This window comes from Zootoca vivipara, chromosome 14 (assembly GCF_965207765.1).
Source record: "Zootoca vivipara chromosome 14, rZooViv2.hap1.1, whole genome shotgun sequence".
NCBI classification, from domain to species: Eukaryota; Metazoa; Chordata; class Lepidosauria; order Squamata; family Lacertidae; genus Zootoca; species Zootoca vivipara.
The window spans coordinates 4,628,923-4,655,524 of record NC_142597.1 but is presented as its reverse complement, the minus strand read 5'-3'; the positions used below and the strand labels follow the sequence as shown (position 1 = coordinate 4,655,524).

At 45.0% G+C, this 26,602-nt stretch overlaps 1 long non-coding RNA gene across 1 annotated transcript; it reads right to left on the bottom strand.

Annotated features, from left to right (window-relative positions):
* Positions 1-5,093: 5,093 nt before the first annotated feature.
* LOC148683461 (uncharacterized) lies at positions 5,094-26,565 on the bottom strand. Its single transcript, XR_015947026.1, has 3 exons — positions 26,289-26,565; positions 20,365-20,499; positions 5,094-5,369 (listed from the first exon to the last, which is right to left on the bottom strand). It is a non-coding gene; the product is annotated as an uncharacterized LOC148683461 (long non-coding RNA).
* Between the last annotated feature and the right edge of the window lie 37 nt (positions 26,566-26,602).

Below are 26,602 nucleotides of genomic sequence, written 5' to 3'. Positions count from 1 at the left end.
GCGAAGCGCAGTTTGCCGCAGCATTTCGTCTTGCGAGTTTTTCGTTGCGCGAGGCATTCGTCTTGTGAAGTACCACTGTATTGGGTTAAAAAATTGAAGGAATTGGCCACGGGAGGAGATTTAAATACTGAAGTCGATCTCACCCATTGAGAGAATTGAGAAGCAGTTACCTTTCCCGAAGCCTGAAATATATTTAGAAAGCTTTAAATTCTCAAAGTTTGGACTTAAATTCTTCCCTTTAAAATCCCTGTAAAGATTTATTTTGGACTCTGATTTATTTTGTACACTGGAGTCGGCACCCCGGAGGGATCAGCGAGCCACCATTATGTCACAAAAGAAAGGAATTTATTTACCTCTTTGAGATTGTGAATTTTCAGCAGTGAAGAGAATACAAATTATATTACATTTAGCTCTAAGCCATGGAAAGCTTCCTTTAAGGGATAAAAAGGCCAGGCCTTCTGATAGCTTGCCAGTCCTACTGTCAAGCTGATTTCAAAGCCAGGCCCTGCCAAAAAGCAGGGGACAATAAATGCATTGTTAGAAACTACATCAGGCTTCTTAAAATGAATAATATGACACATCAGTTGGAGCTGTTTTTCTAAAGCTTATAGCAGTGCAGGATGTGTGTGCAATTTTCATTAGAATTATAGCTGAGGGAGGAAAGTTTAACTGCATGTTGCAGTCCTGATTAAAAAAAGCAATCCTGTTCCTAATAAAACAAACCCGGCTAAATTTTCTAATGATGCAGCATCACATGTAGTTTGATGGGAAATAGCTCAGTGGGAGAGCATCTGCTTTGCATGCAGAAGCTTAGCTTCAGTCTCCAGCATCTCCAGGTAGAGATTGAGAGCAGCTGCCTGTGAGTGTGGGAAGTACTGATCTAGATGGATCAGTGGTCCATCTGGCAAGGGAAAAAACCAAGAATTAAATATAAATTACTAACGGACGCTAAAGACAGAGGAGGTTTCTCATTGCCAGATTTGGAGATATATTTTGAGGCAGCAGCCTTTTGCTGGTTGAAATAATGGTTTTTATTGGAAAACACTGATGTTTTAGATTTGGAAGGTTTCGACAACAGTTTTGGTTGGCATGCATATTTGTGGTATGATAAGATAAAGGTCCACAAAGGTTTCAAATGTCATATAATTAGAAAATCATTGTATAATGTGTGGTGTAGATATAAGGATTTTCTAGAAAGGAGAACACCCCGGTGGATCTCACCTTTAGAGGCTAAGCCCCCCCCCCCCCAAAAAAATTAAATATGGAAACCAAGTGGTTAAAGTATGAAGATACTGTATAATGGTGGAAGAAGGAGATCATTTTAAATTACAAACATATGAACAGTTGAAGAATAATGTAAATGACTGGTTACAATACTATCAGATAAATGAAATGTTTAAAATGGATAAAAAAGTTAGTTTTCAGTAAAAAAAATCCAAATTGGAGACAGAATTCTTAGAGTCTAAGACAAAAAATCTTTCGAAAATGTATTATTTATTGTTGGAATGGCATACAAAAGATGAACAGGTGAAATCTGTAATGATTGATTGGGTGAAAGATGTGGGGCACAATATCATGACGGAGGATTGGGAAAGATTGTGGAAGAAGAATATTAAGTTTACCGCCTGAGAGTGACAGACAAGCTTGGTTTCTGCTTAAATCCAAGGTTGTGGCCATGGGAGGAGCAAGACTTTCTGGGGTGTTAATGCTGTAAGCCTCTCCATCGTAAACTCAGGTTGTACTGTATATATGTGTAAATAAACCATATAGTTTAAAGACACCGTAGTCTCCGCTATCCCTCATTCTGAGGAAACCAAACCCTGGGTAAACACCTAGGACCTCTGGAATCTCTCAACCGCTTGAAGATAGAGTTGCATGCCACCTCAATGTTCCTATGACCCTCAAGTCATGACTGAACAATGGTTTTCAAAGTTTATCCTTAAGGAATCTCTTTCTGTATTGACTCATCTTCCACAGAAACCCCAATGATTTGGGATAATTCTGGGTCATGCTTATGATTGATTGATTGATTGAATTTATCTACCACCCTCTACCTGGAGGTCTCATGGGGTAGACCTGGGCAACTTGCAACCTCCATATGTTTTTGGACTACAACTCTATCATGCCATGGTGGCTGGGATGAAGGAGGTCAAAGTCCAGCAACATCTGGAGATCCACACCCCTATTTTATGGAGTGCACCAGATTTCTGCATAATATTGCATAGGCCTACTGAGCCACACAGATGCTTTATACAAATTAGGTTGTTTATTCATTTAGGTATTATGCTTTTGAATTATGATGCTGGAGGAGACTCTTGAGAGTCCCATGGACTGCAAGAAGATCAAACCTATCCGTTCTGAAGGAAATCAGCCTTGAGTGCTCACTGGAAGGACAGATCCTGAAGCTGAGGCTCCAATACTTTGGCCACCTCATGAGAAGAGAAGACTCCCTGGAAAAGACCCTGATGCTGGGAAAGATTGAGGGCACAAGGAGAAGGGGACGACAGAGGATGAGATGGTTGGACAGTGTTCGCGAAGCTACCAACATGAGTCTGACCATACTGAGCGAGGCAGTGGAAGATAGGAGTGCCTGGCATGCTCTGGTCCATGGGGTTACGAAGAGTCGGACACGACTAAACTAATGAATTACAACAAATGAATGGAAAATAGAACAAAAGGGGGACTGTATCTGAGTATCAAGACAAATTAAATACCAATCAACAAAAGTGTAAAACAAACGAGCCATTCAGCAATTAATGATAAAATCAGAGAATCATGAAATTGAAAGGGAACCTGAGGATTGTCTAGCTCAACTCCCTGCAAAGCAGGAATAGGCAGTTGTCCCATACGGGGATCGAACCTGCAACCTTAGCACTATCAGCACCATGCTCTAACCCACTGAGCTATCCATACAGACAGAATCCTAAAATGGAAGGGAAATTATTGTATATGGGCTGAGTATGCAACCTAGAAGACATTCAATGCTATCCTGTGGCTGCATTTTGCAAGGAAAAATTGGCAGTGTCGTGCAAGCTATTTTTAAATGGGTAACATCTGTCTGCATCCTCAGATTCATTTTTTTAAACTACCTGGAAAAGCCTTTTCTCTCCTAGGCTGATCCTGAACTGCTTTCACTGGTAGTTCAGTTGGTTACCATAGTGTCAAGGTCAATCCCCTTATGGGCCACCTGCATATTCCTGCATTGCAGGGAGCAGGACTAGATACCCCCCCTTCCAACTCTATGATTCTATGGTTAGAGCATGGTTTTTTAGAAATGGACTCCCCCCTCATCATGCTACCACTGACGAGGGAGAGGCCTCAGCAAGCCAGCCAGCATAAACGTCACATGAATTGAACAGCAACAACAACAAAATGTTGCAGTATGGAGTGGTTCAGTTCAGGATTCCAGTTTTGCTACATTCAATTCTTCCTTCCCTCACTGCAATTCCATTTTCCCTGGTGTTATCATGTGGTCTATTGTATAATTTGAGGCTGTGGTTGGAGGACAAACCTCTATCTGTATATTTGTATATTTGTGCTGTACATATACATAGAAGAAGTCCTGACAGACTAGCTTTTACATGCAGGGGAAATAAATGGAATAGTAGGAGAGCATTGGACATGAAACCTCCACATCCAGCCTTCAGAGGCAATTGATGGCTAGTCAAGCCTCAGAGTCCCAGCCTGGTCACAAGTCACAGAGAAATAAAACTTACTGATGCAGAAAGTCCTACAGAATTTCTTCCAGTGTTATCAGTATGGTCCAAAGGGAAGGAAATCTACTCAAAAATACATACATACTGTACATGCATACCACATTACTTTTGCAGCTGGGTTTTGAAGGCAAATAGTTGCATACAGTGAACCCTAGATGGCGATGTGAGATAACTCTGGACCAGTCATGATCATACAAAACTGAGAAGGGCTCAGTGGCTCCATAAATGAGGAATCGCAAATCCACTTTACTAGACTGCAGATTGCTAGCAGCTCCCTGGACTACTGACCTTTGCTCACTAACCACAGGCACAGATTTAATGGCATTTGTCAAATGGGCTTGATCTCTTTGCTCAATTTGCCGAATGTCCCTGATGTACCTTCAGAAACCAAAAACCACGACCCTTGCAAAAATTGCTGAGTCATTAAAAGCAGGCCTCATTGGGTGAATCAGTAAAAAAAAAAGAAGAAGCACTGGGTTTTTATGGGAGAATTGAATCTCTTAGCAATATATCAGAGACCAGGATTTGCTCCAAATGTTAGGATTCTGCACCGATCCTGTGTGTGAGAGAGAGATGAAGGAGAATGCCTCTAAGCATGTACAGAGTGTCTCTTCTTTACTTGCTGATTCTCCTGTGATTAAGGGCAGAGCTTCCCAGCTAATATTAGTCTGCCAACTTTCCATCAGCTCCTGTTCTTTTATCAGCAAAAGTTGCTGGGGAGGGGAATCTGAGCTGGAAAAGAATGGCAAGGAAGAAGATTAAGGAGAAACATGCCTTATTTAGGGGAAAGTGATTTACAAAAATGTGTATATTAGGCAAAATAGCATACTTAAAAAATAATAATATCTTGATCTGATATAGAAATGTGGAGAACAAGGCTTAAGACTGAAATGAACAGATCTGGCTGACCTTACTCCCCAGCTGGGAAAAGTCAGGCTCTCCTTTTAAATTCTGGAAGTAAAGTTTTGGCTGAGGAATATGCCTCCCTCTCTTGCCCCTCAAAAACCAGTCATGCTCTGATCCCTAAAGCTAATCCCTTTTATCGTGCCTGGAATTTGAAAGAAATAACTGATTACTGGAAAACTCTTCCTGAGACTGGAAAACTCTTCCCTTTCTTCCCAAATCTTATAGAGAAAGATCTGAGTGTAGGTTGTTGTTTGTGTCACATCCTTGAACAGCTACGGTATGCTGTTTCTTTTCTGCAGTGTCAAAGTGAATAATGCACACACAAGTTAGGTGAGAATAACTGCATTCAGCTGAGTGACGAGCTGGGTGAAATGGCTGATTTCTTATACTCAGACTAAACCTTTTGGGAAGATCCACAATCCTTTTATCTCTGTCATGCAAGAAGTAAAAGCTGGTAAGAAAACCGCAAAATTCAATTGCAAAGATAACACCTTTATTAGACCAGAAAGACATCAAGACAGGTGAAGAGATTTGTGTGTACTACCAAAAATTAGCATTCTGGTTCAGGTGTTTAAGGTCTTCAGGTGGTTCTGGTTCAAGGAGTGTGGTGGAGTCTCCTTCTTTGGAGGTCTTTAAGTGGAGGCTTGACAGCCATCTGTCAGGAATGCTTTGATGGTGTTTCCTGCTTGGCAGGGGGTTGGACTGGATGGCCCTTGTGGTCTCTTCCAACTCTGTGATTCTATGATTCTATGAATAAAAACAAGAATCTGATTAACGTTAATATAAAAGTAGTTTACTCACAGATTCATTCAGGTTCACAGACGTATCCCTGAAGTCAGGCTTAGGTTACATAACAACTAGAACTATTCCATAAAGAAGTTAGTCCCAAGTGACTGTGACTAAGCAGTCACTTCTCCAAGCACACAGCAACATCCAAAATGGAGAACACACACACTGATCAGAACATGGAGGCCTTTAAGCTCTTCCAACTCTATGATTCTAGGTTTTGATCATCATTCAGATGTTCTGAGGCAAGTGCAGACAAATGAGCACCATCTAGGACTGTGCCCCAACACCGACTGAATCCCAGATCTAGGACCAAGCAGGGGCAATTGGGGTTGATCTGGGATTCAGTCACATTAGGTTAAGGTAGGGCTGCTATGCCTTCTCTTCTCGGTCACTTTGATGCTCAAGAAAAGGCACTGTTTCTACTGTGTTTTCTGAGCCAAAGGAAGGCCTTCCTTTCCCCACAAACCTCTTAAGTGGAGATATTTATTCTTATCTGCACTGAATTTGAATAGTTCTTACACATTTAATTGTTTTTGTTGTTAATGAGTTTGAGACATTTTGTCTGAAATGATGGAAATTGATTTTTTTGGGGAAAAATTTCAGATCCTGAATTTGTTTTTTTCTCTTCCCTCCTCTGATTTTTCCTTTTGTATCATGGCTTTTAGATAGGAAACCTGTGTCATTTTTAATATTTGTTTAGTGCCTAGAAAATTGTGAACATAATACAGGCAATGATGCTGAGGATGATACTGCTTGATTAGAATCCTGCATCCTTTTCCATTTCCATTGTCTCACTTCACAAACTTAAGTCCTCAAACTGTGTATGTAATCAAAAATGGGAGCTTAGCTGACTGGTGCCAAATGTGCTTCAAGTGTTAAGCTCTGACTTTGCTAGTACAGTGGTACCTCGGTTCACAAACACCTCGGGTTACAGACTCTCATAACCCGGAAGTAGTACTTCGGGTTAAGAACTTTGCCCCAGGATGAGAACAGAAATCGTGCACTGGCAACGCGGCAGCAGCTGGAGGCCCCACTAGCTAAAGTGGTACCTCAGGTTAAGAACGGTTTCAGGTTAAGAACGGACCTCCGGAACGAATTAAGTTCGTAACCAGAGGTACCACTGTATATAGGTTACCTGGGAGTAAGCCCTATTGAACTCGGTGGTTCTTACCTCCAAGCAGAGATATAAGGGTTTGCACTTTGAAGGGTTTCTGCTTTTAAGGGTTCTGCAAGACACACACCAAAAGTTACCAAAAGGTCACCCCAAAGGTAGAGTTTTGCATTTGCTTCTTGTCAGTGGATGTATATATATAACGAGAGAGAGAGAGAGAGAGAGAGAGAGAGAGAGAGAGAGAGAGAGAATCCTAATAGCAAGGACTACTTAAGGTATTGATCAATCAGTTGGTATAATGTCTGCATAACAATTTCTTGTGTCTTTTGCAACTCCCAAGCAACCTCTGCAAATGGAGATAAATTTGCACGGGGAGATCTGCTTCAGACTCCTGCTTCAGCAACAGCCCCACCAGTAAGAGCTGTGAAATGTTACTGATGATTATTGTGCACTATACTGTATTTGAATCCCACCTTCTCTTCAAGGGCAATGATCAAGGGCACTGGAACACCTTCTATGCAGTGGCAGAGCTTCATACTCTGGCACCAGGGGACGGAGAGCAGGCGGGGGGCGGGGCTGGTGCGCACCGCGGGGGTGTGGCATGCCACCTGTGGGGGTGTGGCGCCCGGCGTGGGCTGGGGAGCAGCCGTGATGGCACCCCACCGGGACGGTGTGCTCCCCCCGCACTCCTCTGCCAGTGCTTCTATGAAGGATGCATAAAATGTATGGGACTTTTTTGGTTTCTTCAAAAGATATCCAAGTGAGGGCATGACGGAGCATTTTAGAATCACAGTGTGCATGATGCAGAGAAACAAGAGTAGGTTTTTTTTTTGCTTTTTAAAATAAATCACCTAATTCTATCACCCTGAGATATAAACAGGCAGTATATTCAAGGCAGACAGAAGTCAGAAGGACATTATAAGCGTCTGCTGAATCAGACCAGCAGCCTTTTCTCACAGTGGCCAATCAGATGCGCATGGGAAGCCCATGATGAGGACATGAGTGCAATAATAATAATAATAATAATAATAATAATAATAATAATAATAATAATAATATATTATTTATACCTCGCCCATCTGGCCGGGTTCCCCCAGCCACTCTGGGCGGCTTCCAACAAAATACTAAAATACAGAAATCCATCAAACATTAAAAGCTTCCCTAAACAGGGCTGCCTTAAGATGCCTTCTAAAGGTCTGGTAATTGTTATTCTCTTTGACCTCTGGTGGGAGGGCATTCCACAGGGTGGGCGCCACTACTAAGAAGGCCCTCTGCCTGGTTCCCTGTAACTTGGCTTCTCGTAGCGAGGGAACCGCCAGAAGGCCCTCGGCGCTGGATCTCAGTGTCCGGGCAGAACGATGGGGGAGGAGACGCTCCTTCAGGTATACTGGACCAAGGCCAATAGCGCTATCCTGCTCATGCTCCCCAGCAATTGGTCTTCAGAAGCACACTGACTCTGATAATGGAGGAAATATATAAAAATAACAACTCAGAGTCATTGATAAGCTTCTCCTGCATAAATTTTGCCCAATTCCCTTTTAGAGATGTCCACATTGATGGCCATCTTGTGTTAGGAACTTGCCTGTCTTCCTGAGTCTCCCAAAGATCAGCTTCACAGGACAACCCTGGGTTCTAGTATTCACTGTGCCACAAGTTGTGCTGGCCAATGGCTTCAATGACTTTAAAGGGGAATTAAACAAAGAATGTTAGTGTGTTTGGCCAGGGAGTGCCGGGTACAAATCCTCATCTGTTCATAAAGCTCACTTGGGTGACCTTGGACCAGTCACTGACATTCAGCCTCACCTACCTTGTTATTGTGGGGATTAAATTGAGGAGGGGAAGAACCACGTATACCACCTTGTGCTCCTTGGGGGGGGGGAAAGGCAAATGCAATGAATGAATGAATGAATGAATATTTCCTATTGGGGCCTCTAAGTTTAAAAGCAGGTTACCATTGCCATTGTCAAAAATAGAATGCCGGGCTAGATGGGCCTTTAGTTTACTCCAGTATGGCTCATGAACCTGTGGTGAAGTATAATTTAATTTAATTTAATTTAATTTAATTCAGGGGGTGCCATGACACTCTCTTCCACTGTTGAACAGCTAGCAGGCCAGGACAAGAGAGACCTGTTTTCATATCCCCATTCAGCAAATTTTATTTGGGTGACCTTGAACCCAGTGGAGGCTGATATTTAAGGTCAAGTGGAGCACTGTCCCACCACCCTCAGTCTCCCTTTGGCCAGCCCCCAAATACATGCCTTCTTACTTGCAACCAATCCAGGGGGTGGCACTACCTTCTCAGTGTCACCCCTTGTAGAACTCAGCAGGAAAGAAGGTGGAAGCAAAAGTAGAATTAGTTGACTGCCTCTTCTTTGCTCTGGGCTCCACATGCCATTGGCTCTGGTTTCTCCTCCCCTCGGCCTCATTTGCTTTCTACCATAGCTGCCAAGTTATCCCTTTTTTAAAGGGAAATTCCATTATGCTGAATAGGCTTCCTTGCGAGAAAAGGCAAAACTTGGCAGCTATGTTTCTATCCTACTAGGCACCAGACATCACTGCTTGGGTCAGTTGTTGTGAAGATGATGTGGGAGGATGGGGAATGTTTCACCAAGGGAGGGGCTGTCTACCCTCAGCAGAAACAGAAAGGTGAGCTATCACTTTATGAAAATGCAGTTGCTTGTCAGTTCAGTATCTCCCAGCAACGCAACACCTTCCTCCCCTTCTTCCGTTGCTCTAAAGATCTGTGCTTCTCTGAGCTCAGATACCTGCTTCCAGTCTTTTAAAAAAACAATTAGCTAGTCTGAGAAAGTATTGTTCCTGTTGGTGCAGAGAGAGTTAACGGAAGATCAAGGTCCTAGGGGGGATGTAAAACCTCATTGCAGCACAGACTGCAGTAACCGGATTGGCCACACCCTGTTTAAGATGCAGCCCTAGGCTCCTGCTCTTCAGACAGACTTCACCCCCTTTGTCTCCCCACTTCATTTCTGGAAACATAAATTCATATCAGTCTTTCTCTGCGTCTCTCTCTCTCTCTCTGACTCAGAAAGTGGGGGAGGGAAAAGCTGACATCATTTGGTGCAATGTCTGGGCTTACAGCATTGGCTTGGGTGGGGCTGGGTGGAATCAAGATACGGGATTCTAGCTGCAAGGCAAAACCCTTTCTAAAGAGAACAAGTATCAGCTGACCTGTTATCTGCTGCAGTCGTACAATAGTGTCAAGCATGGCTGTTTTTATTAACTCCTGCAAGGTCTGTGAACACTGGCTGAGCCACCAGGGGTCACCTGAAACAAGCTGCAGAAGACCACCCTGGTCAGGGCACTGTTCTATACTGCCCACCCACAAGCAAAGCAGCCTGTGGCTAGTTGAATTCACACATGTGTTTATGCAGAGGTGGTTTTAGGGTAGTGCAGCTGGTTCACTACCCTACTGCCGTGCTACAGGGGACGCTACAACAGTGCTGTAGAATGGGGTGAGGAGCACCAATTTTTAGTGTACAGTGGTACCTCAGGTTAAGTACTTAATTGGTTCCAGAAGTCTGTACTTAACCTGAAGCAAACTTTCCCATTGAAAAGTAATGGAAAGTGGATTAATCATTTCCAGACGGGTCTGCAGAGTACTTAACTTGAAAGTACTCAGCCTGAAGCATACTTAACCCGAGGTATGACTGTACCACTGATCATAGCTGCCAAGTTATCCCTTTTTTAAAGGGATTTTCCCTTATGCTGAATAGGCTTCCTCGCGAGAAAAGGGAAAACTTGGCAGCTATGCCACTGATATTTGAGAGACCAAAGTCCACCACTGGTTTAGGAGTATGGAAACATTGGCATTTGCCTTCTACCCAATCAGATCATTGGTCCATCTAGCTCAGTATTGCCTTCTCTGACTGGCAGCAGCTCTCCAGACTTTCATACCAGGGTGTCTCCCAGCCCTACCTGGAGATGCCAGGATTGAACCTGGGACCTTCTGTGTGCCATGCAGATGTTCATGATACTTATTCATGTTGTCTTCCTTTGAGATTTTTTAAGATCAGCCTTTCCCCAAGCTGATGCCCTCCAGACAGTGTTAGAAACTGAGCTATGAAAGCTAGGAGCTTGTTGGGTCATGGACACAACAACAGAATGTCCAGGCACATTTTTTTAATATAACAAGAATACAAAGCTGGAAATGAATGAACTGTAGCTAAAATCTTATATTCATTTTTCATATTAGCTCTCATCTGAAGATTGCAAAAAACAAAAAAACAAAGCCAAGCTTCCCCTGGCTGACCCCCTAATATTCTTAAGAGGGTCTCTTTTCCAGTCTTCAGAGAGTAGCTGTAAGTGGAGAGGCAGAAAAAGGTCCTCTTTTCCTTCCACTCTGCAGTTTTAATCTGAAATCTTTGGTGCAGAACTGCACGCAGAGCTCAGAAACTGCTCACGCTAATGAAATTCATTGTCGCAAAACATGCCTAAAAGTTTCAAATGCTGCCTCCAAATAATTTGGACTACAATTTCCATCAGCCATGCTAGCTGGGGCTCATGGGAGTTGTGGTTCAAAACCATTGGAAGGCACCAGCTTAGATCAGCACTGGACAGCACTCCTGTAATTCTGAAAGTTGCAGGGAAGGTTGAAGCTTCTCACAGGAGCATAGGGAGACCGAGTCAGATTGTTGGTCCATCTGGCTCAGTATTGCCTGCATGGACTAGCAGCAGCAGCTCTCCAAGGTTTCAGGTAGGAGTCTTTTCAGGCCTGACCTGGAGATGCCAAGAACCGAACTTGGGACCTTCAGCATGCAAAGCAGATGCTCCACAACTGAGCTACATCTTTTCCCTCTCACAGCAGTGAGAGAAGTGGTGTCTGCAGAAGGCTTCCTTTTCTGTGTAATTATTTGGAAATAAAATGCTTTAGGGTGGAATGCTCCAGGTCACTGTGCTACCCAACCACCCATCCCTTTTTCCAGGGTATACCACTCAGTTCCTCCTGCCCTCTCAGTTTTCTGGGTATTTCCCACTGCTCCAGGGCGCCACTGGGAATCTGAGTGGCTGCTCCCTGCTGCTGGATTGCAGTGTTGCTGTTGCCTGTTGCAACCACCATCACGTAAAACTTCCCAAGGCCCACCTGTGTAGGAAGGGCTCTATGAAAAGGCACTTTGCTGAGTGCTCAACTAAAACTGGAGTTGGGCCTTCTCCTAAATCATGACTAGATTTAGGATGGTGTAAATGCAACTAGGCCCATGGTTGCAAGTCTGAGCTTTCTTCATCCCAGTGGCGTAGTAATTGGGGGGGGCGGGCGAAGGGGAGCATGCTGCCCCGGGCGGCAGGCTGGGCGGGGGGCAGCAGGCTGGATGGGGGTGACCACCTCTGACGGCCGCTGCTGCGAGTGCCCCTCACTGCCTATGTGGAGGCGAGGCCGGGGTGCACTGTGGAAAGAGCTCCAGCGGCTTTCGAGCCTGGTTCCTCTACGGCCCTTGCCCGCCTCCACAATGGCCCTGAAGAAAGCCAGGCGGCAGGCGAGCAGGACCGGGCGGAGGGAGGGCCAGAGGGAGAGGGGGAGGCCTGCCGGACGCCGCCCGCTGCTGCCTGCTGTGGCGCCGTGTCGTATCCCTCCTGTGCGTGCATGTGTCATGTGCCATGACGCATGCATCGTGACATGCAACGCATGCACGTGACGGACACCCTGCTCCCCCCAGGGGGTGCCTTCGGGTTTGCTGCCCCGGGCGGCCGGGGAGCTAACTACGCCACTGCTTCCTCCTCCTCCTCCTCCTCCTCCTCCTCCTCCTCCTCCTCCTCCTCCTCCTCCTCTTCACCTCTACACCCATTAGAAGGATAGGTATGTTTTTCGTTGTGTTTTGCTGAGAGTTCTGAAGCTGCCCTTGATCAGAGTATTTCTGGTAGTCCATGTAATATGTATAGAATAATGTAAAAAATACATTTCTCAGTCTTTAAGATATATCAAAATGTATTCTCTGGTATCTTCTTTCATGCATTCATTTTTGAGGGAAAGGGGACCTATTCTGGGAACTGCATCAGAGTCCCCAACCACTTCAACCTGGCCTTGTCCTCAATGGAGTCTACACAGTGGCAGCCCAGACCATGTCAGTCCATACAACTGGAGTATGGATTTCCCTTTTGCTAGGGCCAAAATAATTTTAAGCCTTGCTGTATCACTCAGACACCAGTTCTTTGCTTCATCTATCTTCCCATCAAAGTGCTAGCCCTGCTAAGATTATTTTACTGTAATTTCCCATTACAAAAGAAACAAAACCCTTCAAAATACATTTCTGGTTCCCTTGTGGGAGTGCTGCTAACTGATTCAAAGCCAGAGCCCTTTTGTGCCTTAAGGGATACCTTTTAAATTTTTCTCCATCTGATTTATATCCAGGATAAACATATACAGCCACACAGCTGCTACAGATGTTGCCTCTATGAATCTAATCTGTTGTCTGTTTGAAAAAGCAAAAAAGTGATTAGCTGCATGTTAGCTATACCCTCTAATTTTATTATTCTCCCCCGCCCCTTTTGCTAGCAACAGTAATAATCAGTCTACAATTTCTGAAGCTCAAGGGGGGGGGGGTGTCTAATAGAATAATGTATCCAGCACACCAGTGCTGCAAATAAAATTGGACCCATCCGCTAATCATTGTGGATTCCCTTATTATACAAAAACTAGGCTTACCAGAAAGATTGCAGATAACATCTTACTGGAGATTAATGAGATAAAGAGCTCAAAATGCAGCCCTTGCTGAAAGCGGAGTCTGGATGATAAATTACTGTGTCAAGTAAGTAACAGCAATAGAAACCATATATTTTCTCCCCTCTTTATGAATGTTTCTGCAACACATTGTAAATAAAATATTGCATTGAGGGCAGCTGTACTGAAGCAACATGAAAAAGCTACTTATGCCTGTGAGCCTAAACTCAGCATTTGGAAGCATGGAATTAACAATTAGCTCTCTCTCTCTCTCTCTCTCTCTCTCTCTCTCTCTCTCTCTCTCTCTCTCTCTCTCTCTCTCTCTCTCTCTCTGTGTGTGTGTGTATGTGTGTGTGTGAGAGAGAGGGATATATATATTTAAGGATTTAAGACTAGTAAAAGGAAAGACTGAGAGACTGCCCATCCCTCCTGTAAAACCTTCACCAGCCTGCCTTTCCTCCGAAACTCCAGGTAGGACTGAGAAATATTCCCTACCTTAAACCCTGGAGAGCCACTCCCAGTCAGGGTAGTCGGTACTCACTTAGGTGGACAGTGGCCTGACTTGCTATAAAGCACCTTCCTATGTTCCTAATATAGCAGATGGGTTTTGGTTGGGATGGACTGCCTGCTCAGCCCAGGAAGGGCACAGGGAGAGGTTCACAGCACAGTCTTCTTATCTATTTCCCTGCATTCATAACTATGTCTACTCAGAAGCAAGTCCAGTTAAATTCCATGAGTTACTCCCAAGTAAGTGAGCTTAGGATCAGGGATGTGCTTAGGGGTTGGCCACGGGGTGTGTGTGTGTGTGTGTGTGTGTGTGTGTCCCGCACACCAAGAGCTCAGGCCCCCAAATCACCTCTCCACTCTGGTTCAGAGCCTGCCTGTCCATCTCCACGCCCCCAGGCCAGTTCTCCATTGCTCTGGGTGGCTGCACAAGGGAGGGGAGGGAGGCAGGCAGGCAGATTGATGGAGAAGGAAGGAAGACAGAGTAGATTAGATCTGGCCCTGATGGCCATGGAGGAAGTCACTGGCAGAGTGTGAAATTCATCAAAAAGCAACCTTTTGAGTTTCTGGTCCATGGTCCCTCTCGGCTTTGGAGGTGCAGATACAGCTCCTTGCCAAGGGCTGAAGGGAGCCTCTGTTTAGGATTGCAGGCTTTGGCAACTATTGCCTCTTTCTGCTGATGCATCTCACCTCACCTCACCCTGTCGCATCGGGGCCTCTAAAGCAGAAAAGCGCAGACTCATGCCGCTGCCCTCATTCTCCAAGGCTGCAGGAATGAGAGGAAGCTGGTGGTATACATAATTCATGGCTGTTACCAGGCAAAGCAGAGGATCTGCAAGATTAGAGTCATCTCTTTCACCCCTTCTATTTTGAAGCGTGTATTCTGCCTTGAAACAAAGCGGAGGCATCTGACACCAGGTTCCTGCAAAGGCCTCCTAATTACAGGCAGTGGGATCATGAGAAAAGGATGGGGAAAGAGGCAGGGAGGTTTCAAAAGCCTTCCTGCTGCTCCTACAGCTTTGAATTAATTTAATTAGGAGGGCCATCCTGGTGAAATGAAAACAAACATGCAAACTCCTGCAGGAATCTTCTTTTATCTTCCGGTATGACAGTCCCACATTCTGCTCAACTTATTCGTTGCATTTGAAAACTCTAGGCAGCAGTTAAAGCAATAGTGGCCAAGTTAGTTATAATTGTGCTTTGCATTGTGACTGTAGACACACTGTACATTTAAATCACTCCCGAAAGTATTCTGGGATCTGTAGCTTGTTAAAAGTGCTGGGAACTGTAGCTCTGTGTGAATAAACTACAGTTCCCAGGACTTCTTTTCTTTTAGTAGGGTGTGCTTTAAATGTATTGTGTATATGCAGTCTTTTTCATTCTCATGGTGCTTTGGCCCTACCAAGAGGTTGAACAATGGTGGGGGCATCTCTAGCTCACAGGCTCAATAGCTCTCCTCCTTTGCCTCATGAGGCTATTTTGGTTAAGCAACGAACATCTGTCCTACACCATACACCATACATGAAATGGGGGGGGGGCACACGTAAATAAATAGTTGAATAGAAGGGAGTTGCAGGGCATCAAGACTAGACTAGCTGTGCCAACAATCTGCTGATCACCTGAGCTTGCAAAGTGTGGAGCACAACACTTTGCAAGCCCCAGTGATCATCAGCCGACCATCAGGACTTCCTGAACACTGCAAATGCAGGCAAGCTTTATTCCTCTGCATAAGAGTGAGTGGCCACTATTCTCTGATCTGGGAGAAGGGAAAAGGGTGCAGGGTTATTTTTTTGCAGATATTGTCACTGTGGGTGCTAAATTACAATTGCCACATGTCCGGGAAAATCCATTAAAAAAAGCTCAACAACTTTTCTGTCCAGATTTTGAAATATGGCAACCCTAGGTAAATCTACCTCTGGTGTTCCCACTGTCTGCGGCAAGGAAGGGAGCAGGCTTTGGTGGAGAATGAAAGGTTTTAAAACCTCACAAGTCTGCATGCCTTTTCATCCAGCCTACAGCAGCTAGCTGAATTTCATGGTTGCAATTTATAGCACCCACAAATGCTGTTAGCATTGCGTAGTGTCTGAGTGCTAGGAAATCGCACCAGTGCATTAATAGAGCCTATGAATCTTTTGCCATTAGCTAATAGGCAGGCTTTTCTTTGGCTCTTGGTTCTGCAACAAAGGGAGCATTAACATTTTGGCTTGTCTTACATGTTGCTATTTATCACTTCTGTTGTAAAATGCAGAAATAAACCCCAAGGACTCGATTTGGGAGCAACTGGTGGCGCTTACCTGACCTCCTGTCAGCAGTTTGCACCACACCAAGCTTACCAGAGCCTCTCCCCATATCACCCTCGTAAGCTGAAGGAAGACCAGTGATGGGAGGGGCGGTAAATAATGTAGCCCCACCCTAATGATTCAGTTCTGACACTGACACCTCATTCCCCTCTGTTTCTAATATTTAGGCTGGGATTGCCATTGTTTATGTAGCCAAAATGGCACCATCCTCACACAAGATGATGGTATGGACAGGCTTGGGGCAGAAGTACAAAAAACCCCATGTGGGGCAGGGGTAAACTGAAAGGAAGAAACTCTGAAAAACCATCAAATGTGGACTGAGCATGCTCAGTGGCTACACAATGCTGTCTGACTGTTGGAAGCAGGAATGAAATGGAGTATTGTGGGGAAAGGCTTCGCTAGGTGCCTGGCTGGAATTCAGAACAGGAGTCATACACACTGCAACATTTTGTTGAAGATTCCACTTATAAACCTGAAAAATAACATCACTCCACCAATAGCCCTACAGTTCTGTGACAGGTTTAGGGGTCCCCAACAGTGAATTTCCAGACCTTGAACTATGAGAAACAATTTGGTTGTTAAACTGCTTTTCAGCAAAGCCATAGCAGTTAAATTGGTATAAAGCAACTGTATGCTTTTAGTGTGCAGACACATCCTCCTTCACAAATGCTGAGGGAGGAATTAGCATTGAGACTTGAATGGAGTCAGGGTGCTTGGTCTTTAAACTGTTGGGTTTTTTTTGGGGGGGGGGATTAAAACATTTATTTTATAAAAAGGAAAGGAAAGGAAAGGATGAAAAAAGGTCAGTCAATATCTCTTCTAAACCCACCTCTCTATGATCTACCCACATTATGTAGCTCTATCCCTAATGTTACCCACCCAGGCGAAAATATCTGCAAAATCAGAGATGAGGAACCCTTGGGCCCCTAGAGCTTCCTGGACTTGAGTGTCCACCATGTCCCATCTTTGGGAGGCCAGCGTCTCACACATTCTCTCCGGTGTGGATTCTCATGTGCGTCCGGAGGTTTGAACTGTGGCTAAAGTTCTTCCCGCAGCCCGAGCACTTGTGTGTCTTCAGTACCAGGGCTCAGTCTGGAGGATGTACAATGAAATGCAATTGAATTTGGCTGGATATGTGCTACAAAAGAGCATGGTTTCTTGCCTGCTGCATTCCTCTCCAGTATCCATCAAGGCTTAGCATTTCCATTTGTTTCCTTCTTGCCTTTCTTTACCATTCATTCTGTAATGCATGTGAGATGCCAGCTTATTACCCCCCTTTAAAGAGCTGATTTGTGCAGTCTGTCTTTGACAATGAAGCCCCACCATCAATCAAGCATGCATGAAACTATCAAGATTTCAGAGGCCAACAACAGCAGTCTGCTACTTGGTTTGTTTTTTTAATCATATTGGGAAATATCATTCTGGGACAATGAGATTGTGTAAGATCCATAGGGATTTTATGGATTCGTGTTTCTATCTGGTTATTAAGCAGCAAGTACATAATAGGCATATTGCAGATGGCACCAAAGTCGGTGAGACAGCTGGTACTTTAGAACAGGTAGGGGGAACCTTTGGCCTTCTTGGTCTTGATGGACTACAGCTCCCATCATTGTTGACCACTGGCCATGCTGGCTGAGGCTGATGGGAATTGCTCACTCACTGGATCATTACCTTGTCATGTTGAGTGGGCTTGCACATTCCTATGATGCTTGTGATGTCTGATGTTTTACTGTATTTTTAATATTTTGTTGGAAGCCTCCCCCCCCCAAGGGGCTGGGGAAATCCAGCCAGATGGGTGGAGCATAAATAGTAAATTAATTATTATTATTATTATTATTATTATTATTATTATTATTATTATTATTAATATTGTGGTACCTTGGTTTAGGAACTTAATCCATTCTGGAAGTCCGTTCTTAAACCGAAACCATTCTTAAACCGAGGCGCACTTCCCCTAATGAGGCCCCCCACCTCCAGTGCCCTTCCACCTTTCAGATTCCATTCTTAGACCGAGGTAAAGTTCGCAAACTGGGACACTATTTCCGGTTTTGCAGAGTTCGTAAACAGAATCGTTTGTAAACAAGACTGTTCTTAAACCTAGGTACCACTGTATTGTACTCCCAGTAGGGTCACCCAAGGTGATAAGGTCAAGGAGGAGGAGCTCAGTGAGAGCCCCTTTCTCCCAGTTGAAGTGCAGAATGTTTGAGGACCGGGACATTTGCAGGGAAACAAAAATGCTTGTATACAAAGCTATTATACTACCATGGTGAAACATGGACCACTTGTAAATGCCATCTCCAACTCCTTGAAAGATTCCATCAATGGTGTCTCTGGAAAAAATTACATATCACTTGGGAAGACAAGCAAACTAATGTTAGTGTACTGGAAGCAGCAAAGATTACTAGTGTTAAAGCAATGATTCTTCAACATCAACATTGTTGGACTGGTCATGTTGTTCGAATGCCAGATTATCGTCTTCCAAAGCAACAACTCTATTCCGAACTTAAGAATGGAAACTGTAATGCTGGCAGACAACAAAAGAGGTTTAAAGACGCTCTCAAGGCAAAACTTTAAAAAAGCATTATGAACCTGTATGATTGGAAAACACTGGCCTATGAGCCCTCCAATCGGAGAAAAGCCTCTACCAAAGGCTTTGAACCACGAAGAAGAAGAGTTTGGATTTGATATCCCGCTTTATCACAACCCGAAGTTGTCTCAAAGCGGCTAACATTCTCCTTTCCCTTCCTCCCCCACAACAAACACTCTGTGAGGTGAGTGGGGCTGAGAGACTTCAGAGAAGTGTGACTAGCCCAAGGTCACCCAGCAGCTGCATGTGGAGGAGCGGAGACGCGAACCTGGTTCCCCAGATTACGAGCTCTTAACCACTACACCACACTGGCTCTCGAACTCAGGACGAAAGGGAGAAATGAGCTAAGAGGAAGGCACATTTGGCAAATCCTCATTATGATCAACTCTCGCCCGGAAACCTATGTCCCCACTGTTGAAGAATGTGTGGATCCAGAATTGGCCTTCACAGTCACTCATGGACATACCGTCAAGACCATATTAATGGAAGACAATCTTACTTGGCTATAATTGATCGCCGAAGAAAAAGAAGATGGGAACTGGAGTCCAACAAGATCTGGAGGGCACCAGTTTCCCCAGTACTGTACTGGTTTAGAATTTTTTAAAAAGAAAGAAATTGGGGAACTTCTAGCAAAGGTAATGAGAACATCTGGATTTTGACTGAACATTAGGGAGGGGAACCCCTTCCTGATGGCTTGAGCTGGTCCACAGGTTGTCTTGAAAGGTGGTGGCCTTTCCTTTGTTAGAGGTTTCTAAGCAGGAGCTGGAATGGCCAACTCTGAAGGATGCTGGAGTAGTGAGCTACTTGCATTGGCTGGGCTAACTTGGTTGGGCTAGATGATCTTTGAGGTCCCTTCCAATTCTACCTTTTTATAGGGCTCACCAGATACTTCTAAGGCTGCCACCAGGAATTCAAAACTTCCACTTACTGGGCAGAGCCCAAGGATACAACATAGGAAGCTGCTGATTAGCAGGCCACACTATTCTTAAATCTAGTCCAAAGCTGAATCTACTCTGACTGGCAGGAGCTCTCCTCTGGGGACTCGGGTAAAGGTGTTTACTGTCACCTGCTACCTCATGTGCTCTACCACTGTGACGTCCGTCTAGCAGACTACAAGTGCACACACTGTGTTTCTTGCCTGGCATCTTCAGCGACCCTAGCCCCTCAGAGTAGCCTTGTAACTGAGTCAGAGAATTGGTTCAACTATCTCAGTACTGCCTACTCTGACTGGCAGCAGCTCTTTCCCAGTTCTACCTGGAGAAGCTGGGAACTGAGCTTGGGACCTTCCGCATGCAAGGCAGCTGTACCACCATAAAGTGATTCCGCTTCTGCAGATGGCCTAAGAAACAGCCAAGCTACCCTTTGTACTTGGAAGGTCACAGGAACAAAGGAAACTGTTTTATTCTGAGTCAGGTCAGACCACTGGTCCATCTAGCTTAGTATTGTCTACACTGACCAGCAGCAGCTCTCTTGGGTTTAAGCTCTATGTGGAGATGCTGGGGATTGAACCTGGGTCCTTCTATGTGCAGCAGCAGATGCTCTACCACTAAGCTACAGTGGCAGGCTCCTGGCTCCATCCCTTTTCTCCTCCAGCTAGACTGATGGGGCTTGGCACTTTGATGAACCTCATCGAGATCTCTCTGCAGGCACCTTCCCAGAGGAAGAAGAGGTTAATGCGAAAGCTTCTGCTTATGCAGTGTGGAGGAACAGGCTTGTTTTATTGCTCCCTATTCCTCCACAAGCAAGAAATCACTGCCTTCCCCCTCTTTCTCTCTACTCACCCTGCCCTCAGTCCAATCTCCTTTTGCAGGAACTGTCTGCTTCATGCTCCTTTGCTGTTGCTGATTCAATGCCCAGGAGGGAGGAAATTACTGCAGCACACACAGCCCTATTCATCAAATGGGATTGCTGTCGCCCTAGAGGGAAAAGGAGATCCATGAAGTGGAGGGAAAGGATGATGGGGGGGGGTGCACTTAGCCACAGAAATTATCCCGCCCCTCCCCTGAAGGTGTTGGATAATGGTGACCTGCAAAGAAGTGGGGAGGGAGAAATGACACTGATGGTGGGTGTTGGAGGAGGAGATGCAGGCTGGGAAGGCAGAAGTCTGAGCTTCAGTATCTGCCTTCAGCTGAGCTGGGATCAGAAGCCGGAGAGGGAGGTGAAAGGGAGGCGCTGATGCTGCAGGAATGACTCAGGATCTGCGGCAAGTTAGAGGGTGCAATGGAAAGACAGAAATCATGCCAGTGCCCTTCTCCGTGGGTCTCACACCAACCCGGTTTCCTTTGAGCCAGATGAGGCTTAATTCCTGCCAAAGGTCAGCTCTAGAATCTGTGCCCAGTGCCAGGGCAACCTTTCTGGAACATACGGAGAATTGGGTGACGCCTCTGAGCACAAGCAGAGAGCACGCCATACATATGTACATACATAATTTTATTTTCATGCTGCTTTTTCACAGTTTAAGCTACACTCAAGGCAGCTTACAACATGAAAAACATGACAAAAGTAGTCGTGAACAATAAATAAAACACTAAAAATATGCAACCAAACTGAAAAATTTCTACATAAATCAAAACAATATCTAAAAGAAGGGTACAAAAAATACCCAACAGCAACAACCCCCTGCCCCAACAAAAAAACCCAAACAGCACCCCACTTTGTTCCTGCAGGTTTGGGGAATCTCAGATGAGTGTGGATGTGGCTCTTCAGATCTCTCTGTCTGTCTTCTCTCCAGCTGACTCCCCTCACTGCCTCTGCTTTTGGTAGGCAGAAATGCACTCTTAAATTCTGGTTGCCTAGATGGAAGACAGAGAGGGGCAGGGCCAGCCCACACATGAGGCAAAGGCAATGTGAGGCAACCACCTCAGGTGGCAGGATTTACAGGGGCGTCAGATTTGGCTTCCAAGGAATGCATTACCTGCCCCAGTGCCAGCAGCAGTGGCAGCACACTTCTTGGAGGCTAGATCTGCTGTCTCTTCTGCAGCATCGCCTCTCTGCAGTGCTGCCTCCACAGAGGCCTCTCGGTTCCCTGTGCCCTCCTGTTCCCAATGTTGATATTTATTATTCCCCATGTTCCTGATACAGATACTTACACCCCTCTTCTTCCTTGGTGGCGGAGAGCCCAATTTGTGGTTCGCCTCAGGTGCCAAAATGTCTTGGACTGGCCCTGGAGAGGGGTGTGTGGGTGTAGAAACTAGACAACTCCACTAAGGTAAAATTAACATCTACTGGAGTCTTCTGGAATAGGGCCAGGGAGGGTGTGGCCTGAGGGGAGGAGGTGTGTTTTGGCAAGAGTATTGGGAGCCAGATAGAGGCACGGAGGACCATATTCAGACCTTCAGCCTGTGGTCTCATATCCCTGATATAGAAAAAAAAATCATGAATCCTTCTTTATTTCTGTAAAGATGCTGGGGAGAGGAGCAGTCAACAGGCACAGAAAATCAGGGCAAGCCCCCCCCCCCAGTTGATCTGCTGAGGCTCTTTGGCAGAGTGAGCAAGCAACATATCTGACGGCAGGGCACATAAAGCAGAAAGAATTTTTCTGGAACTGAAGAAGAGTTTGCAGGTGGGTTGTGCCCCCTTGCAGTGGAGTGTGTGTGATTGCCAGCTTTAAAACCAGTCCTTGTCCCTTTAAACAGCAGCGGGCTCTGCAGCAATGAACAGCCAGGAAGTCAGGTGCTGTTTCAGATGCTGATTTCCACAGATCACACTTCTGCTAAAAGCACAGGAGCAAGATTTTTTTCACTTGCCCAATTAGCAACCCTAGTAGTGAACATGGGTGTGACCTGTGAGTATATGGAGTTCCCATTCCTTGCACCCAACCCCTGTGCTGCTGAGCCCTTTGGAGATCTGTCTAGCAGGGAGAAGAATTCTCTTCCCCTGCCCTTCCCAAGGAAAGAAAGGAGGATGGGGAGGAGGGGGAGAATGAGAGAGTCGGGGGTCAGGGTAGATTGGCTGTTTGTCTGCCCCTCCCCATTGCAGTAAGTGGGCTCCTGGCCAGAGCAGCCTGGGACACGGGGAGGCTCCTCCTCTATGCAGGATTCTGCCCCCCACCCCCACCCCAAGCCTTCTTGCTGGCTGCTGCTGCTGCAGTGTCCAAACTCTGCCAATGGCTGTGCTTCCGGCAGCTGAAGCAGCAAACTGCTGCTGACTCTTGGCTTGGAACATGGAGCCAGGTGGATGCCCTTCCTATATGATGATCACCCCCATCACTATTATTGCTATTATTGCTATTTTAGACACATATGCACAAGCCTCCTCATGTATACTCAGAAGTAAGCCCCCAGGGAGCTCAATGTGACTTACTCCCAGATATAGGAGTATAGGTTCACAGCCCTATTTGAACTTCAGTTTACCCCAGCTTGGAAACACCAAGCTAGGGGGACATCACCATCACTATCATTACTACTGCTACTACTACAACTACCGGTATGTATTTTTGTTACATTTATAGGCAGCCCTGAATTAATATGATTTTCTGGTAACTGAATGGTGGCATTCTACATCAGCAGCCCAAGCAAAATAGGAGCATGGAATGCTGCATTGTACTGAGTCAGGCAAACCACTGCTCTGTCTAGCTCTCTGCCAGCCTTTGCCAACCAGGTGCCCTCCTAGATGTATTGGACTAAAAGTCTTATCAGTCACAGCAGCCCAGCTGTTACCTGAAACTTCTGGCAAAGGCTGCATTGCTGTGACTGGCAGTAGCTCCCCAGCATTTCAGAGAAGGATCTTCCTTAGCTCCGACTGATTATATTCTTCCCCAGCATGATACACAACACAAACCACACATGCCCCCCACAAAAAGGCCCACCAGGGTCTTTACATGAGCCTCCACCTCCCTGCAGAAACACCCTTTCCCCCCCTCTTTCTTTTCCTCTCTCTACCACAACCAGAACTGACTACTGCCCATGGCCACCTCCCTTGCATCCACTCTACCTGTATATAGGATGCTGTCATTTCTCTCACACACAAAGCAGGATCTCCCCTCCTTCCACCTGCTACTCCTATTTCAACGGGCTGCAGCCCCTGCCTTTTGCCAGCTTGCCAGAACTGCAGAGGGTGGCCAAGTCACTGGCAGGAGGCGCTGTTGAAGCAGAAAGCAAGAGAAAGGGAGGCTGTGCTTGGCTTTCCTTACAGACAACAGCTCAGTGATGAGTGGCAATTAAGCTTTGCTGAAACCACACAGTGACTGCCTTTTACACTTATTTAGTTCTTATTTTATTTGTTACATTTCTTTATGGCCCCTCAATTAAGTCTTCTGGGCTGTTTGCAAACACATTTTAAAAATGCAAAATGCAATCCAGCTACAATGTAGCTACTACATAAATCAACTAGGTACATTACAGCACAACAAACAGCCCAAACCAACTACTGCACATGCAGTACAAATCAGCACGCTCACACCCTGGCACCCAAAAGCCAGCGTATACTGTATTTAGCAGCAGAAAAACAATTAGATCCAGCATAAAACTGATGCAATTTTAAGAACGCACCAGAATTATATGCTTACTGTAAATTAGAAGACCTGGGTGACAAAGTCTTTACCTGGAGCCTGCACCGAAGGCACCAGATAAACCACTTGGTTAATAGATATTTCCAGTACTTTTTTGAGATGGAACTTTCTGGAACTCAGTTCTGGTCCTTCTCAGGTGGGCCCCATTGCCATTATAAGAGAATGAGGGAGGGGTTCATGATGAATTCCAGCACCATTTTTCCCCTAGAAAAATAACACTGGATATTTCCCTTCACCTCCCCTGCATTAAAATATAAAATTAACAAAAAATAAATAAAATAGCAGGTAAAAGCAACATAAAAACAGAGTCTTTTATATGTTTTATGTGTTTAATATGTCTGGATTAGCAATGTTTTATGGATGGGATTTTATGGTTTAAATTACGCCATTAAAGGCCGAATGAATGAATGATCATAAAAACTGATCCACAGAAGCAACACTTTAAAGAAAGATCATCTAGTGCAAAAAGAATAAGTACTGTGAAGTGAGCCATTCCATAAACAGGGCTCTACACCTAGAAGACTCACTTCACATATTTCCATGGACAACAGCATCTGGAGCAAGCGGTGTGGTTTTCTTTTAAAAAAAATGAACTGGAAAACTTTCCAGGGCAAATTATGGTAATATGCATGGAATAATTTGCATCAGAAGATTTTCAAGTTGTATTGGATCATTTTCTGGTGCCATGGAGAGTGATCCAATATAGCATGCTTATTTTACTTATTTTACTTGCATTTAATAAAACAAGGTAAAAACTTTGAAATTTTGGAAGCTGTCTTCTATTGAGTTGAACCACTGGTACATCCAGCTCAGCATTGTCTACATCATGGGTAGGCAACCTAAGGCCCGGGGGCCTGATCCGGCCCAATCGCCTTCTCAATCCGGCCTGTGGACAGTCCCGGAATCAGCGTGTTTTTACACGAGTAGAATGTGTCCTTTTATTTAAAATGCATCTGTTGTGTAGTGGGTCTTCATTGATTTCAGCCCGGTGCAGATAAAAAGTTGGAGGCGAGGACCTGGTACAACATCTCTTTACTTCAAAGAACAGGTAAGAGCCAGAACACAGGAATGGGGAAAATGGGGGCTTATATAATAACAGAGGACTAGCAGGGGAAAGATACATTTTGGCGGGAACCAATGGCACGGATTCCCTCCCGCAGAAACCAATCCGGCAGAGGATCCAAATCCTGCACCCGGAACCAGCAAATGATAGATGTTCCCGCTGGAACTTGTACATTCAAATAAACTCTGTAATACAATACAATACAATACAATACAATACAATACAATACAATACAATACAATACAATACAATACTTGGTTGTGCTATTACTTTAATACACAACAGCATCTCTGGGTTATTTGTGGGACACAGAAATTTGTTCATTTTTCTCTCTCTTCAAAATATAGTCTGGCCCCCCACAAGGTCTGAGGGACAGTGGACCGGCCCCTGGCTGAAAAGGATTGCTGACCCTTAGTCTACATTGACTGCCAGTGGCTCTCCAGTAAAAGGTGACACACCTTCCCTACTTGAAAGCAAGAAAAAAAGTGATGAATGCTGGGGCAACAAATCCTAATTTCACACATATGGAAAAGGGGTCTGAACTGCTGATGACTGAGCAGGAGCGAGATCTTGGGGCTGTAGCGGAGAACTCTATTAAGGATCTCCTGAGCTCTTATATTGCAGCTCAGTCTCTAAAATCATATGGAGGAGCACTGATAGTTGTCCCCCATGTTACAGAGGCCTGCTTGGCCTCAACCAGAAGTTGGGCATTCAGCATCACTGGTCCCATGCTGTTGTGTAGAACACTCATTCAGCAGGCATCCTTGCTTTTGACTTTCAGGCATCTCTTGAAGAATTTTTTGTTTTCATGTCACAGACTTTAAACTTTTCTTAAGTCACCAATGATTGTTTTAAAGGTGTTTTAAGTTGCTGTGCACTGTGCTGATGCTTGCACAAAGGAGGCATATAAATACTTTTATAAATAAATGCATAAATAATCAAATGCATAAACCTATTCAAAATAGCTTTTGGAGTGGAACTTCAGTTCAAAGGTAACCATAGTACTTCCTGATCCCATAAGTCTCTTGGGGATGGTTTATTAAATTTTCAAGCAGCAATCATAGATAGACAGCATAGTTAGTGTGATTATCAATCTAGCTGTAGAAATCCCAGGCTTTATACTGAGCACTTACCTTGCCACCCAGACCCCATAAGTGCATCATAATGTACACATTCATATGCTGTAGGGCCTCGCACTTCCATCTCGGTTCTGACAAGCTAGACATCTAGGAAGAAACTGATGATCCCCGAGATGCCTTAGGTAGGATAAATTGTTGTCCTGGAGTGGTTTTTCTTTTTCCTTCCTCGCCCACTGCCCCAGTCTATCGCTGTTCAGCAGAAAGCAGACTGTCACTTAGAAGATAACGATTATTGCCATCTGCTCACTGGTGACAAGTTCCTGTTGAGATGCTGGAGTAATTAAAGAAAAAAAGTGACTGACTTGGCA